Consider the following 14,209-nt stretch of genomic DNA (forward strand, 5'->3'; position numbering starts at 1 on the left):
CTGGGCCACCTGAACTTGTTCTTGGATATAAGGTGAAAACTGGGCCGCAGTAGGACAGCCATCAACTTGGTGGGTCGGGCTGGCACAAATGGAACATACTTTGGGATAAGATGTATATGGGCTCAATTACTAGTTAAGAGTGAAAAACTGGTCTTCTGGGCTAGAAGGTCTACCTTATCCAACTTTCTAGAAATGGCATTCATGTCCATTTTTGGCTCAGGCTCTATATTATTTTTGACCTCATAGAGCCCTGACCTCTTTGAGGGTCCCACCGACCTTTCATAGGAATACAACGATGCATTATTGATAGAATTCTCACTCAGGGTTTCGAAAAGATTATAAGCTTCATCCTCACTCTTACTCATAAATGCCCCCCCCCGCATGATGCATCTACCATCTGTCTATATTGATCTGTCAGGCCTTCATAGAAGGCCTGGACAAATTGCCACTAGGACAAGCCATGGTGTGGGCATTTTCTCATTAACTCTTTCATCCTCTCCCAAGCCTCATGAATTTGTTCACCCGGTGTTTGGGTGAATCCCGTGATATCTCTCCTCATGGTATTGATTATTCCTATAGGATAGAATATCCTAAGGATTTCTTGTTGCATTTTTGTCCAAGTCCTAATGGGTCTCCCTATAGTCCCTAACCAATGATTAGCCTTATCCTTCAAGGAGAAGGGGAAAAGAGTCAATCAAAGGGCATCATCATTGAAATTCTAAATCCTTATAGTTGAACATATTTCCGGAAACTCATTTATGTGCTTGTATAGGTCCTCACTTGGGTTCCCATAGAAGGATGGGAGCATCTGGATTGTACTTGACTTAATTTCATACTATAAGGCTTGAGTCTCAGGTAACTGGATGCAGGATGAAGGGTTGTATTTGTGTTGGAGTGACGTATTCCTTCAACTTTCTAGGTTGTGCATCATTGATTCCGACCATTTGATTTCGGTGTCGATGATGGAGGTATCTCTCTATTTTAGGTATAGGTTCTATAGTTTATCTCCTTAGAGATCTTCTTCCCAGCATAGAACACAGAAGTCCCTTTTCTTCTTATTAAAATTTTGAGTTTAATTTCAAATGTGGATTTTAAAATTTGAACTCTGAAATTTAAAGTCAACTTTTGAAACTTTCTCTTTTTTTTTTCTAAAATTTAAATTCAAACTTAGCCTTTGAAATTTAAATTCCAAAAATCTAAATTCAAGTTTGAATTTTAATTTTTTAATTAATTAATTTATTTTTTCTTTTTTTTAAAGGCAAACAAATCAACCACATGACCTAGGGGCTGACCTAGGGTTTCCTAAACTAGTGGTTCAACCAATGTGAATCCTTTTTGGTTCACTTGGAATTACACCACTTCCTTTGGTTAGCCAGGTAAGAGGTGGGGATGTGGGAGGCTCCCCTTGCTCTCGTAAGGACCTAATTAAGTAACCACAAAACCTGCTTAGGCTTAGCCGTTTAACCTCTTTCCTTAGACACCAACCGCTGGTTATGGAAAATAATTTCAACCTAAAATTCAACACACCTTTGAACCAAATGTGAGGCTTCCCTAAAGGATCTTTCTGTCCAAATTTTAAATTAGGGTTAGGGTGAACCACACGTGAAGGGTGGTGATTTTTGGACCAAGGAAGGGTGATGAAATCCCCACCTTATCTTATTTAAGTTGGATGCCCTTAAGTGGATTAACGGAAAAACAAAATAAACAAAGCAAATGCAATTAACTACAATGCATGAACAATTATTTCTAAAATGCAATTCAGCAGTATAACATAAAAGAATAAATAAACTAAGCGCAAGAAGCAATTAAAATAAAAAGAAACCTAGCACATTCATAACTAACAAAATAATTTCAGCAATTAAATAAACCTATATAATGCATGCTCTAGATTATCAAACCCTAAATAATGGAATGAAAATGCGAGAAAAATATTAACCATTTTTTTTTCAATTTTTTTTTATAATTTTTTAATTAAAATTTAAAATTTTGGGAGTTTAAATTCAAATTCAGATTTTGAAATTTAAATTTCTAAAATTTAAATTTGATTTTTTTTTAATTTTTAACTTTTATTTTATTTATTTTTATTTTCAATTTTTTTAAATTCGAAAATTTAAAATTTAAAATTCAAAATTTGAAATTCAAATTCAAATTCAAAATCAGATTCAAATTAAGATTAAAATTTAAATTCAGATTTGAAATTTAAACTCAAATTCAAAAATTTCAACAATTTCCTATTTAGCAATTAATTATTCAATTAAACAACTAAAATAAAAGAAATTAAATAAAGACACAAATAATAATTCAAAGTAGAAAAAAAAAACAACAATTAATTGTGCTAAACAAAATTAACAACTACCAAAAATAAATTCTAACAAACTAATTGTTAATCTAAAAATTAAACTGAAAATAAAATGATCAAAAAGAAAATTATGCAAGAAATAGATAAAATTGTTAGACAGTTATGCCCTTAGTTCCAATCAGATTGATGTATCTTTTGACATTTATTATAAATGAATAAAGTACATAATTGATTCATGTCATTGTGGTGTGTTTTTGTGTAATACCCTTAAACTGAACACTTATGAGACTCGTATTAGTTTAGAATCTTCACAGCCATTGGATAGATCTAGGGAGATTTATCCTACCAAGGCTGACACTGATGTACCACCAAGTTGGTTGGGGTGGCTTGGCTCAGCTGCCAGGGTGAGACCTGAGGTACATGTAGTGTGGGTTTTCTTGAAACCCTGAACTGGACCAAAATTCCAGTATTGCCCTGGACCTTGGAGATAAATGGACAAAACTAGAATGTTACACCTGACCCCTAGACTCGATTATGATACTGCACTAAGTGTCGGGTTGGGCTGTCTTTGATGTGCCAATCAGTGAGATCCTTAGAAGGGGTCAAAACTTGGGTATGTTGGGACAGTTCGAGAATTCATCTGAGTGGGTGATCATAGTGATAGGATCAGCCCCTTTGTCGGACAAAGTGAATGAACAGGAATGCACTCTCTCTGATGGAAACCTAAACTGTCGGCAGTTGATTTCAACCATTGAAATTTGTTTTTTGTAAAATATATTTATATAGAGATATACATATATATATATATATATATATATATATATTATGGTTTCAAAATGTTTGCAAAAGGTTTTAATTCCTGAGATCCATGTGATTAGAGAGTGCAACACTATTCCTTGTAGCCGAGGGAGAGGTCCTTTCTTGTCGGGCAGTGTTTGAGCATTATGGGCTGAGAGGTTAAGACCTGTTGGGCTAATCTTGCATCTGCCCATAGTCCTTGGGTTTTCATTAGGTGGCTGGACTCAAGGACTATCTAGTGTAAATGTTGGGCCCATTAAGAGCCCATGGTGATGGACTCAGGGGTTCACTGTGTCCTATAGTGAATTCGCATAGACGTTATAACAAAGGATGGGCTAAACCCATGTGGCTGATGTGTAGATCAATGTTTGGGTCCCACACCATACAAAGAGAGCCAACTGGGCAACAGGTTAAGAGGTTAAGTGAGCACATAAACTTAATGGGCCTAAAGCCCAATTCGAACTGGGCTTAAGTCAGTTAATTAAAACGAGGCAAGATAGGACTTATAATTTGATTAGGGTTAGCTGGAGGATAAGATAAGTATTATCCATTCAAGAGTCCTGTTCCAAATATCATATTTGGATTAAGGAACTCTCTCCTAATTGGACTAGGAGGCTGATCCTAAGAAGGCTATAAATAAAGGGGGCGGATTCCTCAATTATACAACACAACAATATGTAGAGTTCTTCCCTTTTCTTGCCACCCCTACTCAGTTTGATTTCCACTTGCGGGAGTGATAAAAAATTGTTCTTGATATTGCTTCTTGGTAGAAGAAGCAATCTGAAGTCGTGCTCACTAGCCCTCTACTCCATTCTCGCTGAAGAGTCGTCCTGCTGATCCTGCTTCATCACACACTGTGTCATCTTTAGTGGAAGCGGGTTTTGGATTTCTCCTTGGGCGTGAACACCTTCATTGGGAGTTACTGCTATTTCGTATAGGTATATCCCTCTCATCTCTTTTTGGTTTCAGATCTGATCCGGTTTGGTTCAAGATTGATCCTTGAAAATGCAAAAAATGTAGTTTTCTAAAATAGGGAATGTGATTCCCAGATGGGAGAGAGAAATTTTTGAAATTTTGCCCTACCTTCCTGCAATGTTTGGCCATCCATGTGATGGATCTCTCATCCCTTCAGTGAGATTAGAGCCAGGTTTAAATCTTGAGCCGAATTAAATCAGATATGGATCTGCGCAAATGGGCAGAAGACGTCTACCCGATTTGAACATTTAACATTTTTTCTACGAAATTGGTTCCTAGTTTTGGGCAATTGATCTGAAATTAAATCTTTTATTTTCTGTAATATATTTAGAACTGTTCTATTTGTATTTCTTGAAATTTGGGCTGTTCGTATGGTGGAGATCGAATTCTTTTATTGGCGTAAGAAATCTGCGCACCTACTGATTTGTTCTATTCATTCTTGGTTTGTAAATATATTTTTTTTTAGGCAGGATGTATAGAATTTGATTATGATGTAATATTAATAGGAAAAGTTAGGTTTTTTCTATTTTATTTCATGGAAGACAAAGCTGGTACGCGTGGAAGAGAAGACTTGCATAGGTAAGAAATCTACGATATGCGAATTGCAATAATAGAAACTGCAATCTACGAACTAATTTTTGTTTTGTAGGGTTGCAGCCTTGTGAACAGCCCCCTTTTTGTTTGATTACTGATTCTTGAATGTCATCTATCAATTGTTTAATTTCAGATCATCTTCTTGAATTGAATCTTGAATTAAACATCAAAAACCTAGACCCATTCAAACCAAATTGGACCAAACTGGTTGGACTGAATCTATGGTTCGATGGGGGCTGTTTGCAGCCCTAAAATTTCCTTCATGGGACGAGGGATTGATGGTTAATTGCAAGATGCAATTCGGCCCACATCTGTAAAACCCAATTTTAATCTGTTAAAACTGCTTTAGCCCAATTCAGCATAAATGCTATATGGGTAGAACTACTTTTTGCGGTTCAACCCATATACCTAGACAATATTAATTGGTAATATTATGGAATTAAATGGGCTCTATTTATGGGTTTTACAGTTATTTAATTGATTGGATCAATTATGGATTTCGTGCATGTGATGTATGGATGTGTGATGTGCTACGAACATGGGCCATAAGCACTTGACCCATGCTGATTCGATAGTGGCTCTATCGAACACCATGGATGGATGCACATCATTGCCATGGTGCCCCTTAAGATCATTGGATGATCTCTTTTTCTCAATGGGGCCCACTTCAGTTTCTCCCTAAGAGGAACACCCCAGAACCCTAGTCGTTTTGGGTCCACTTTGAATCTGGCTTTATGAAAGCTAGTGGGAGCCACTTTGGTTTGACCTAAATCAGATCTAGGGGGTTTTCGTTCCCTCCATTAAATATAAGTGCATGTGATAGGGAATTTCATATGATGAATTCTCTAAAGGCCTTCCATCATTAGTTGAGATGCACCATAAAATTGCGCTAGATCTGATTGGGTTATCCATAAAATTGGGCTATCCATCTATTAATGCAGTTGGCTGGATTGCTTCATGAGATGATTGGGGCATTATAGACCGATGTGGGAGGGGACTATCCTAAAATGGAAGACTCTCTCACGGTACCTTGGCATTCACGAACATGATAGGTGATCACTTAATGGATGGAAAAGTTTAACCTAAAATGGTTATGAACCTTGTCTGACAGAGGCCAAAGGGAAAGCTCATAAGATGAGTGGATGAGATCCTTCACAGAAGGTGGTGGGGTTTTGTAGCTGAAATAGTTGGCTCCATGCACCCCATGTGGTTTCCCACATTTCTAGAGACACAACTGTCTCTGTCACTGAGATTGGAGGGAATCTCAGAGATGCCCAAAATGGAAATGAAACCTAGATTAAAAGCCCTTTCTATGTGATGACATAAATCTGTCTTGCCTTTACCAGAAATGGCAAATAGAAAATTCACCAAATTGTTAGATGATAACAAACTCAAAGGCCCTAATTATGCTGACTGGTTCTGAAACCTTATGTTGGTTCTAACGTCCGAGAAATTGGACAAAATTGCTAAGAATCCTGCCTCGGATCGTCCGGGTGACAGGGCTTTTGAGGCTAGAAGAAGAGAGTATCAAGAATGGGAAGAGAAAAACTCTATTGCCCGGTGTTATACTATAGCCTCTTTAGACAATCTGATACAATGGCAATTTGATACGATCGAAGTGTCCAAGGATATATTGGATAGTTTGAAGACTATGTATGAAGAGCAAAACCGTTATACTCGATAAAAGGTCTTAAAATTGTTTATGACCGCACAGATGACCGAGAACTAACAAGTTCATGACCATTGTCTAAAGATGATGGGTTATATCAATGAACTAGAGGCTCTCGGGTCAGGGCTAGATCATGACACCAAAATTGATGTTGTCCTCGATTCCTTACCTCCGTCCTTTAATCAGTTTATCATGAATTACAACATGAATAAGCTAAACGTTAGCCTTCATGAACTCAGCAATATGTTGTAGAGGGTTGAGGAACTGATTAAAAAGGACAAGCCAATAGCCATGCTTGTTGGAGGTGGCAAATTGGAGAAGAAAAAAGAGAAAAGCTAAAAGGAAGGCTAAGAAGAAGGGTAGTAAAACTAAAACGTAGAAGAAAGATAAGGCTTCGGATGCCTGTCACTCCTACAAGCAGACCGGCCACTGGAAGAGGAATTGTCCTCAATATCTGGAGACTAAGAAGCAAGGTAATTTTGAATATTTTATCATAGAGACCAACTTGTTGGTCACTTCTGCTTCTTGGTATATTGACTTCGGGGCTTCAACTCATGCGTGTAACTCACTGCAGGGGTTCAAGATAAGCAGAAGATCGAGTGACGGAGAAGTGATGCTCTACTTGGGGACTTCTGCAATAGTTGCAGCTACAACCATAGGAACTGTAGAATTAGTTTTCAGAGAAGGAACAATTGTACTTAAAGATTGTCTTTTCGTACCTAATTTAAGAAGAAATTTGATTTCTATCTCAAAATTGTGCATGGATGGTTATTCTATCTTATTTAGTAATGTGATTACTATCAAACGAAATAACAAATTCCTCACATACAAAGAACTTGAGAATGGTCTCTATGTTCTCCATCCTTCTCTAGAAACAAACATTACCGAAACTACGTCGGATATAATCCCCAAGAAGAGGACTCGTGATACAATTAATCCCACGTGCCTGTGGCATTACCGACTTGGCCACATTATTATAGATCGTATAACAAGGTTGGTAAAAGATGGTCCTTTGGATTTTCTAACTGTAGAAGATCTTCCAACCTATGAACCTTGTCTTCATGGTAAGATGACGAAGCGGCCATTTACCGGTAAGCTTGAAAGATCAACAAGCACACTTGACTTTATACATATTGATGTATGTAGTCCCCTAAGTGTTAGGACACGAAACCAGCACATTTATTTTATAACATTTACTGATGATTACTTATGGAATGGTTACGTGTACCTAATGAGACATAAGTCTGGATCTTTCGAAAAGTTCAAAGAATTCAGACAAGAAGTCGAGAAACAGTTAGGGAGAGAAATTAAGACCCTTCGATCAGATCGAGGCAGCGAGTATCTCTCTAACGAATTCATGAAATACTTAAAGGATAATGGGATAGTATCAAAACTAGCTCATCCTGCTACACCACAATTAAACGGTGTGTCAGAAAGGAGAAATCAGACTCTATTAGATATGGTCCGATCACATCTCGTCCACATAAAGTTACCTACATCCTTTTGGGGTTTTGCATTAGAGACTGCGATTTACGTGGTGAACCGGGTTCCAACCAAATCCGTTCCTAAAACTCCATATAAGCTATGGACCGGTAAGAAACCAAGTGTGAGACACTTGAAGATTTGGGATTGTCGAGTGCATGTTAAAAGAACTAGTGCCGACAAATTGGAATCCAAGACCAGTCATTGCCTGTTTGTAAGCTACCCCAAAGGCTTTGTAGGTTATTTGTTCTATGATCCAAAAGAATAAAAGGTGTTTTGCAGTCAAAATGCTCACTTCCTAGAGGAAGATTACATCATAGATAATCATCACTAGGAAGTTGTTCTTGATGAGGAGAGCCTAGGGGCAGTGGGAGATGTCTCACTAGCTCCAAAAAATATCCAACCTAGAAGATCTACCCGGGTTTCCAGGCCTCCAATTTGTTATGGCTACGACTAAGAAAGTTACTTATTGGAAGCCACAACTAGTGAGGAGGATCCCGTGACTTATTCGGAAGCTATGTTGGACATAGATTCATTGAAGTGGGTAGATGCCATGAGAGTTGAGATGAACTCAATGGAGACCAATGGAGTCTGGACTCTAGTAGATCTGCCCCCTGGGGTAAAGGCAATTGGTTGCAAATGGATTTATAAGAGAAAAAATGGCCCCGATGGTAAAGTTGAGACCTACAAGGCTCGTCTTGTGGTGAAAGGGTACACTTAGAAAGAAAGAATCGATTATGAGGAAACCTTTTCGCTTGTGGCCATGCTTAAATCCATTAGGATCCTACTAGATGTAGTAGCATACCATAACTACGAGATTTGGTAAATGGATGTCAAAACTGCGTTCATGAGTGGAGATCTTACTGAAGATATGTATATGCAGCAACTGCAAGGTTTCATAGCTGTAGGTCAGGAACACATGGTATATAAACTCAACCGATCCATATATGGACTTAAGCAAGCTTCTAGGAGTTGGAACATCCGGTTTGACTCTACCGTCAAATAGTTTGACTTTGAGCAAAATCTGGATGAACCTTGTGTTTATTGGAAGACTAGTGGGGATAAGGTTATGTTCTTTGTTATGTATGTAGATGACATTCTACTAATTGGGAATGATGTAGGAATGTTAACAACGGTGAAAGTGTGACTTTCACAGCAATTCTCCATGAAAGATCTTGGAGAAGTCTCCTATATATTGGGTCTTCGACTCTATAGAGATAGATCGAAGAGGATAATAGAATTATCCCCGTCTTCTTACATTGACAAGATTGTCAAAACATACAGTATGGAGAACTCTAAGAAAGGAAATGTTACTTTTAGACACGGAGTCACTCTCTCCAAGGGTATGTCTCCCAAGACTCCCAAAGAGATTGAGGGCATGAAAGAGATTCCCTATGCCTCAGCCGTAGGGAACATCATGTATGCCATTCTATGCACTCGGCTTGACATTTCTCGGGTAGTGAGTGTGGTAAGCAAATACCAATTGAACCCAGGGCAGGAGCATTGGACCGCTGTGAAAAACATACTAAAATACCTTCAAAGAATAAAAGAGTTTTGTCTGGTATCCGATGGTAGTTTACTACAGATCTAGGGGTATACTAATGCCGATTTCTAGCCGGATCCAGATGATAGAAAGTCTACATCTGGTTATAACATCATGATAGGATCGTGTGCTGTTAGTGGGAAAAGCAACAAACAGGTATCCACCATAGATTCCACAATCGAGGATGAGTACATTGCCACAAGTGAAGCTACCAATGAAGCCATTTGGATGAAGAAGTTCATTTAGGAATTAAGAGTAGTTCCATCCAGTACATTACCCATTCCATTGTTGTATGACAACACTGGATCCATTTCTCAGGTTAAGGAGCCACAAACCCACTCGAAGTCAAAGCACATCGAGAGGAAGTACTATGTACTGTGGGAGATATTTGGAAGAGGGGACACCCTGATTCGGAAGGTAACATCAACAGAAAATGTAGCAGACCCATTAACTAGCATCAGCAGAAGTACCATGTACTCCGGCTTGTACTCGATTAGACCTAAGTGAAAGTGAGAATTGTTAGACAGTTATGCCCTTAGCTCGAATCAGATTGATGTATCTTTTGACATTTATTGTAAATGAATAAAGTACATAATTGATTCATGTCATTGTGGTGTGTTTTTGTGTAATACCCTAAAACTAGACACTTATGAAACTTGTATTAGTTTAGAATCTTCACAGCCGTTGGATAGATCTAGGGAGGTTTATCTAGCCAAGGCTGACACTGATGTACCGCCAAGTTGGTTAGGGTGGCTTGTCTCAACTACTAGGGTGAACCAGACCAAAATTCTAATGTTGCCCTACACCTTGGTGATAGATGGGCAAAACTAGAATGTTACACCTGACCCCTAGACTCGATTATGATATTGCACTAGGTGTCAGATTGGGCTATCTTTGATGTGCCAATCAGTGAGATCCTTAGAGGGGGTCCAAATCTGGGTATGGTGGGATAGTTCAATAATTCATCTGAGTGGGTGGTCATAGTGACAGTATCAGCTCTTTTGTCGGACAAAGTGAATGATTGGGATGCAATCTCTCTGATGGAAACCTAAACTACCAGCAGTTGATTTCAACCATTGAAATTTGTATTTTGAAAAATATATTTATATAGAGATATACATACACATACACACACACACACACACATATATATATATATATTACGGTTTCAAAATGTTTATAAAAGGTTTTAATTCCCGGGATCCATGTGAGTAGAGAGTGCAACACTGTTCCTCGTAGCCGAGGGAGAGGTCCTCTCTTGTCAGGCAGTGTTTGATCATTATGGGCTGAGAGGTTAAGTGTAAGACCATTGAGGGTAATGCCTAATGGGCTAATCTTGCATCTGCCCACAGTCTTTGGGTTTTCATAAGGTAGCTGGACCCAAGGACCATTTAGTTTAAATGTTGGGCCCATTAAATGCCCATGGTGATGGACTTAGAGGTTTACTATGTCCTATAGTGAATTCGGCCAAGCCTTGCAACAAAGGCTGGGCTGAACCCATGTGCATGATGTGTAGATCAATGTTTGGGTCCCACGCCATACAAAGAGAGCTAACTGGGCAGTACGTTAAGAGGTTAAGTGAGCACATAAACTTGATGGGCCTAAAGCCCAATTCGAATTGGGCTTAAGTCTGTTAATTAAAAGGAGGCAAGAAAGGACTTATAATTTGATTAGGATTAGCTGAAGGATTAGATAAGTCTTATCCATTCAAGAGTCTAGATCCAAATATCAGATTTGGATTAAGGATCTCTCTCCTAATTGGATTAGGAGGTTGATCCTGAGAAGGCTATAAATAAAGGGGGCGAATTCCTCAGTTATACAACACAACGATCTGCAGAGTTCTTCCCTGTTCTTGCCGCCCCTACCCAGTTCGATTTCCACTTGTGGGAGTGATCAAGAATTGTTCTTGATATTGCTTCTTGGTAGAAGAAGCAATCTGAAGTCGTGCTCACCAACCCTCTACTCCATTCTTGTTTAAGAATTTGGTTATTGTTGAAGAGCTATCCTACTGATCCTGCTTCATCACACAGTGTCATCTTCAGTGGAAGCGGGTTTTGGTTTTCTCCTTGGGCGTGAACACCTTCATTGGGAGTTACTGTTACTTCATATCAGGTATATCACTTTCCTCCCTTTTTTGGTTTCAAATCTGGTCCGGTTTTGTTCAAGATTGATCGTTGAAAATGCCGTTTTCTAAAATAGGGAATGCGATTCACAGAGGAAAGAGATAAATTTTTGAAAATTTCCTTTTTTTAATAAAAGAAAAACACTAATCTAAAAATTCAAAAATAACTATTCTATCAAAAAAAGAGTTTGAAAATAGAAATAAGAAAATTAAAAAATAAAATGGAACAACTACACCTGAAACACAATCCAATTTCTCTTCTCTTCTCTTTCGTCTCGTAGTCCTACAATGCTCCGGTACCCCACCTTTCGCTATTTTGTCCTACAGAATAAAAGAGAAACAAGAACTAAACAGAGATAACGGATCAAGTAATAAAACAAAAAAGAAAAAATAATGAAACAAATCCAGAAAAGGTAAATAAAAATTTTTCTCCATGCTTCCCCAGCAACGACGCTAAAAACTTGGTGTTATCCGGAAGCGCATCGTTAACCACTTCGGAATACCAATTTAAACATTTGTATTTTTTTTCATTTCTCAAACAACTACTAACATAGTAAATGGGTGAGAACAGGTCGTATCCACAGGGAAGCAAGTAAAAAATTAATATATACTTAGATCCGAACAGGAGAATGCAATCGGGAATGGCATAAAATACAAAAATAAATCTATTATTTGCTTAAATTAAATGTTTCGAATTTAAACAAGACAATAAATAAAAAATAAGATTTTACTAAAGTGTGGGAATCAACAAGGTAAATAAAAGAAATAAAAAAATGACCTAGAATCCGGATCCGGTAGCGGTAGCTATAGATCAGCCAGACAGCTTGCAGAAACCCCTCCTGACAAGAACCGGGCGTTCGTCCTTTCTACAACCCTCAAACCCCTCGAGACACCTTAGCCTTGAACCGAACGAATTCAGATTTGCAAAATAGATAAATGAACAAGAATTAAATCTAAAAGAGTGCAGAAATAAAAATAACAAAGAAGAAAAGAATGGTTGATCAGATCTAGTGGTGGTAGTTGCAGAATGGTTGAACAACTTGCTGGAACCCCTCCTGACAAGAACTGGGCGTCTTCCCCTTCTATAACCCTTGAACAACTCAAGAAACCATAGCCTCGTTAACTGGGTGAATTGACCAACCCCTTTTACAGGGCCCCTGAGTCCCTTTTTATAGAGAAGGGTGGACACAACTGGGAATAGGGAGAAAGATAGGGGCGGTAGCTGGGTTTTAGCAAAGTTAGGGACACCCTTGGGATTCTAATGGATGGTTAGGATGATTTTGAGGTGATCCTATGGCTGAAAGTAAAAGGAGAGGGCGCCCAATATTATGTAGGGGTGAGATTTGGGCACCCAGAAATGGAGGGTGTAGATTAGAACATCTATGGTTGAAGGGTTAAGATTAAAAGAATAGGTGGCGCCCTAGATTGAATGGTTGGGATATAAGATGGAGGGAGTGGTTGAGATTTGGAGGTGAGGGGCTGATTGGTGAGGATTAGTAGTTAGGTGGTGCCCTAGGGTTTAAAAACTACAAAAAGAATGCCCTAGAATGGATGGTGGAGATTAGAAGAAGCGAATGGTGGAGATTGCACAGTTGGGGGCGGCTAGGGTTTGCTAAGGAGGAAAAGAATGGGTTAAAAAGGCTCCCTTGGGTTTGCTAAGGAGAGGGCAGCATGGTAATATAGTAGGATGGGCGCCAATTGGGTTTAGCAGAGAGGAGGCACTCTCCTGTTCTCAATTCTTTACAAAAACACCCCTTTCCCAGTCGGTCTTCACACCAGCTTCCCAAAAACTGCACTTCAGCCTAGAATGCTTCCCAGTTTTCTACATAATTTGCATAGAGACCCTCAGAGGTCACATAATTGATTTTAACTAGGAAAAGTGTATACTTGACTACTCTAAGGCCGAAAATATCCCTAAATTGATGCCCTTAAAGCATGAAAATGCAAGGTTATCAGCAAACAAAGGTATTTTGGGCTGCAATTTTACAAGTGGGTATTTTACGGTATCTGAGATCTGGTATTAATTTTTTATTGGTTCAGGAGTGTCAAGAGCATAGGAATTTGTGTCAGCGAGGGGATTTGGAACGAAATCTTGTTTTGATAGATGGATAGATGGAAGAATCTTTGGTTAAATCTTTTTGGGTCAGTGTTTTGGTGTATCTAGAGTATAATGGTATGGTTTGATTGGTTTGGATGTGTTAAGATCAAGGGAATTTAGTTTCCGAGTGTTTAGGCTAATAAGAGACATCGAAATGAAATCTTGATTTGATGACAAGTTAAGAAAAGGAATTTTGAGTTGAAATTTGGGAGGTCTTGTGTTTAATGATGGTGTCTGATTTGATGATTGAGGTGTAAATTGGGGTTGATTGGGGTCATTGGATTGGTGTCAAATGGGTTTAATAGTGGATTTGGGGGCTTTTGGGCTGAAAGTAGGGATTTTGGGTGTTTCGTAGTGATCGGGAGTGTCTGTTTGGGCGTTCGAGGAGAATTGGGGGTTAAGGTGGTGGGTCGAGCAAAAATCAGGTGCTAACATCTGCCCCTCTTTGTTGTAAAATGGGAGACTATGAAACAACAATGACAAAAGGAAGCATACAGAGATTTTTGTGAAGGGCAGGCTTGGAAGAGGGTGAGATAATGAAGGAGGATTGTGGTTAGGGAAAGGTGAAGAAGAAGAGTTTCCGTGCAACATCGTTCCATCATGTATAGGCCATTTTATTCTTGGCAAAG

General features: G+C 38.7%; 1 non-coding gene across 1 annotated transcript; it reads left to right on the forward strand.

The window, feature by feature from the left end:
* Positions 1-455: 455 nt before the first annotated feature.
* On the forward strand, positions 456-562 carry LOC148803108 (small nucleolar RNA R71). The gene has a single exon (XR_016081611.1). It is a non-coding gene; the product is annotated as a small nucleolar RNA R71 (small nucleolar RNA).
* The last annotated feature ends 13,647 nt before the right edge of the window (positions 563-14,209 follow it).

This window comes from Nelumbo nucifera, chromosome 1, assembly GCF_055504915.1.
Source record: "Nelumbo nucifera cultivar China Antique chromosome 1, China Antique-T2T, whole genome shotgun sequence".
NCBI lineage: Eukaryota > Viridiplantae > Streptophyta > Magnoliopsida > Proteales > Nelumbonaceae > Nelumbo > Nelumbo nucifera.